Source organism: Poecilia formosa, unplaced genomic scaffold (genome assembly GCF_000485575.1).
Source record: "Poecilia formosa unplaced genomic scaffold, Poecilia_formosa-5.1.2 Scaffold55, whole genome shotgun sequence".
Taxonomy (NCBI): Eukaryota; Metazoa; Chordata; class Actinopteri; order Cyprinodontiformes; family Poeciliidae; genus Poecilia; species Poecilia formosa.
In genome coordinates, this window is record NW_006799994.1 from 405615 (window position 1) to 410335 (window position 4721).

General features: G+C 38.7%; 1 protein-coding gene across 4 annotated transcripts in view; it reads right to left on the reverse strand.

Moving 5' to 3' along the window:
- The window catches only part of znf423 (zinc finger protein 423), a 181448-nt gene that overhangs the window by 153173 nt on the left and 23554 nt on the right, over nucleotides 1–4721 (reverse strand). The gene's annotated exons all lie outside the window — the stretch shown is intronic.

Genomic DNA, 4721 nt, shown 5'->3' on the forward strand with positions numbered 1-4721 from the left:
AGAAATACAATTTTTTTTTTGCCTGGTTATTAAAGAAAACAGCAATAAGATTTTTGTGTGAACGGTTTACGACCCGCATGCGCTGAGGAAGAAATCTGATGCCACACAGCAGAGCTCTGTCTCCATGTTTGTTGGTAACAAGAGTGGCGGGATTGTGTCGTGACGCACTTCAGTGAAAAAGACTTCTTCATAATTTCATAATTATAATTGTCAGCCATTGTTTACGTTTAGATTTACCGTCTGGCTTCTTCCGGTGCAGAATTATGACACATGTCTTACATCAATGACATGAAAACCAGATAAAATCCGACACTCCAGACTGCAAACACTTTGAAAACAATCGGATTGATGCCTGTTTGTTTTCAAAGGGCATGAAAACAAACGGGCCTGTTTAGAGACACAAATAAGTTTTCTTTGAGGGGGTGAAAAGATCGGAAATGGCTTGTGTTTGAGGGAAACAGGCGGATTTGGGTCGTCTTAGCCTGCTGTGTGAACGTAGCCAATGATGGGGCTCTGGTGAACCATCAGAGGCTCCAACCTGAGGAAGCGCCAAGATTTTCTCACGTTTAAAATATTCAGAAAATAAGCTGATGACAAACTAAAAACAAATAAAACACAATAAATATAGGAAATATAATCTGGATACAGTTTAACGAGCCAGCTGACAACTCTGATATCCTGGGATCTCTGCGACACGTTCACACGCTGAGCCGATCACAGGAATGTGATACCAACTTCCTGGGTACGACGGGAAGAAGGGAAGCACAGCTGGCACACAAACAGGAAACGGCCGGAGTCAGCACACAATGGGATTTCCTCTTCCCCCTTTCCCCAGCACGCAGCGTCGCACCTCTCCCCGCTTACGCACGGCCGCTTCTGATCCCTGAAAATCCTCCGCTCTGCTCCCGCTCCCACCGCTGACCTCCGCCCTCCCTCCGCTCCCAGAACAGCAACACCTCCCTCCATGTCCGCAACAACTCCCCCCGGACCGCCGCCGACCTCGCATCAGAGCCGAGCCAAGAACTTGGATCAAAACAAGAAGTTATAAATCAGCCGATTGTTCCTTCGTAAAGATAAACTCTGCAGCAGGAGCTGAACTCCACTTCTGTCAGGAGAAACGTCTGATTAGCTCCCTATAAGCTTTTTAACAAGTGCCTGTAATTTTCTGGATAAATAAATACAATCCTGGATGAGTTGCAGGTTTTTACGGAGAGCGATGCTTTCTGGCTGCATGCTGTGTGGAGTAATGATGCTCTGACCGGCTGCTGCTGTCAGCTGTGTGTGAAGGAAGGGAATCCCCCTAAAGTACAGATCAAGCTTGTTTCTGATGCTGATTTCTGGTTTTCTGTAGTTGATTTTCTTTCCAATGATTCTATGGTGATCCAAGTTTATCCATCAAACCATCTGTGCCTTTCCTCTGTCTTTTATAACTGAAGTGCATTTGATCCCATCCAGACCAAATTATTTTCAGCTCTGATGTATTTAATAAACAAGAACAAAATCAGATTTTTGGGGATTCGACAGGAAAGGTCTGAGTCCGGATTTTTGCTTTCCTATATTTAAATTTGCTGAATTTAAATATTTGCTGATGCCAAAATTTTCTGATCCAAACTGGGTTTTTTTTTGTTTTGATTTTGTTTTTGAACAAAATCAAAACAAAATCAGTCTGCAGAGTTGCTAAATCTGTACTGAACAACCAGCATTTTTACTGAAATGACTCAGTACCTGTTAGGAAGCAGGCAGCATTCCTGTTGCAGCTAAAGATATGTTGCTCTTCCTGTAATACTTTCAGATAGCGCTAAACGTTTGCACAAAACAAAACTTTATATTTGCATTTTCTCCTTTTCAAAACTAAGATATCTTAGAAGAAATAAACGCTGTGGCCTGACCCAGTAATTAATCTGGCAAAATCTAAAAACTAAAATTTGCTGATTTCCATAAAGGTTTGTATTTATATACAGTCTGTGACAATATTATGATATTATGCCATATTTGTAGATAGCAAAAAAAAGGAATCAATTTCTGCCAAAAGAACCCTGAAATTTCTAAATTAATCTCAGAAATTTTCTAGAGCAAAAACTTCTTTCTGAGCTTGAAAAGAAAAAAAACTGTCACATTTCCAGAAGTCGAAAATTTTCAACTTTTGAATTCAGAGGTTTTATTCTAGAAAATTTCTGAGATTAATCTGAAATTTTCTGAGTTTGTACCTTGAAAATTTTCACCTTTTGAGGGTTAGAAATTTATTTTTTTTATAGAAAATTTCTGAAAAATGTCAAAATGAAACTTTTCCTCTGGCTTAAATTTTCAAAGTAAAATCAGCCAAAAATCAATTTAAAAGAAATCAATTTCAAGTTCTGCACAAATCCTGGATCGGATTGCTGTCTGCCTGACCTGGACTGATTACCAAACCTAAAGATCAAAGAAAAGCTACAAATGTCAGACTGAAGCATCTATAACAAAAAGAAGATTTAGGATTTTTTTTAAATAAAATGCTGCGATTGGAAGAGTAACTTTGGATCCGATAAAAGCCCGTTTTTCCTGATGAGGCTGTAGGGAATAACATGTGTTTCATTAGCCAAGCACACACACACACACACACACACACACACAGCTTTATTTAGACTCTGTGTCTTCCTTGGAGACTCGCACATCGTGAACCGTTAGAGTTTGTGCAGCACATGTGCAACTATGTGCAGGGAGGGAAAATGAGGGAGCAGAAATCTGCATCTGATTATTAACATCTGAGAGGAAGAATGAGTGGGAGAGGTATAAAGAAAAAAGTCCAATTAATATCTTTACACTAACAAGAAGAAATCCTTCCTTTGGAAATTTAAAACTGGCAAAAGAAAACAATTAACAACCCAACAACACCAGTAACTCTGATTTTTACACCAAAAGCAACCACGTTTATACTCCACTCCTTTCATTTCCTCCTGAACACCTGCAGAAACGGGTCAATTAATAGATTTCCGTTTTTAGTTGCACGTAGGAGTGATGTCCAGAGAGTCTTCTCACATTAAATCAAGAAATCTCTGGACTTTTTGGCACAGCAGGACGAGGATTTTCTGCAGATAAAATGCCGTCATTGCATGAAAGAAGACACTGATTTACACAGAAGACAGAACATGAAGCATGTTTCATTAAGTATGGAAAATGTTGAAAAAAGCTCCCGGCTTGATGCAGATGTTACACCTCTGGATGCTTCCTAACTAGTTAGAAAAACTACTCTCCACCTTGGATGTTTTACCGTTTTGTTGCTTTTGTAACTCAAGCACCATCAACAAAATCTGGCTTTTTATTTTCACAAATAAACAATATTTAATGTCAAAGTGAATTAAGGTATCTGAATCTTTTCCACACTGAAAAAAAATCTTTTAGCTTCTAATGATGAAAACAAGATCAAGTTTTGTTGTTTTAATGCAAATAAATTACTTCCCCTTTCAGAGCTCAGATCAAACATTGATATATTAACACTTATTGAAAAATAACTGAATATTATTTCATGCTTTATACAAAAATACTGACAACTAAATAAGAGTACTTAAAGTAAAATAAGTAGCATAAATATTCACCTTTTTCTAGTTGGTATTTAGGTTTCTTCCATTCTTCCTGCTAAACTGCTAAAGTTCAGGTTGATCAGCTCTTTTGAAGTCCTCCCACAAATTCTCTATCGGATTGACATCTGGGTTTTGACTAGGCCACTAAAGAACAAGGTGGATCCCTTCTTGTCTTCCTTGTAGTTTCAGCTGGAGGTGGTTCAACTTAAAATGTTAAAATAAGTGAACTCAATTTAAAAATAAACTACTTTCTATGTTTGAACGATAAACATTTATTGTTTAAACTTGAATCGACTCCCTGCAGAACGTTACTCCTTCCAAATAAAGGTGGCTGCCATGACAGGTTTTTCCTCTGCCTACATCCCCCAGAATGCCGTGCGGTTCTGAATCAGAGTTCAGTGAAAATTCTATCAAACATATTGATATTGATCATGCATCAATATGTACTGCTACTGATTTATTGTCCAACTCTAGTAGAAATTAGCTGAATATTCGTTTCTTTTTCAATAAATGTTTAAATATTTAACTGATCGATTGCTTCTTTATTTATTCAGATAGTTATCAAATAATTTGTTATTGGTACTTTAAAATAATGCAACAATTTAAATAACTTGCCTGAAAAGGTAGAAGCAAAAGGGCTTATTTATTCCTATGCTACACATCAAATTAAACTAAAATACCCCTTCATAAACTATTTATATATATAAAAAAAAATCCTCTGAGCTCGGGTCCTCTACCAGAGGCCTGGGAGCTTGAGGGTTCTGCGCAGTATCTTGGCTGTGCCTAGAACTGCACATTTCTGCGCCCTTCAGTTAGCCATTCAGGGTGAGTCCCATTCTGTAGCAGCTGGTTCAGTGTGTTTCGAGTCCCATTCTGTGGCAGTTTCGAGTGCTTCAGGTATGGGCATCTGGCTGCACTTCTTAGGTACTGGTCTTTTCATTGCACCTCTTTGGAGCTCTGACAGTTGGCTCACTTCCCTCCTTGTTATCTTGATCTTAGCCTCTAACCGTCTTTTCCATGGTGGATATTGGGTCTCAAGGTTGCTCTTGTAGCCTTGGTTGCAGTTATGGTGTTGGTAGGGATCGTTCTCAATGCTGCATTCACATCTTGAATGAGACTTTCTGATTGTACTTCACTCAGCCGTTGTAATTGGCGTCGGGGTTG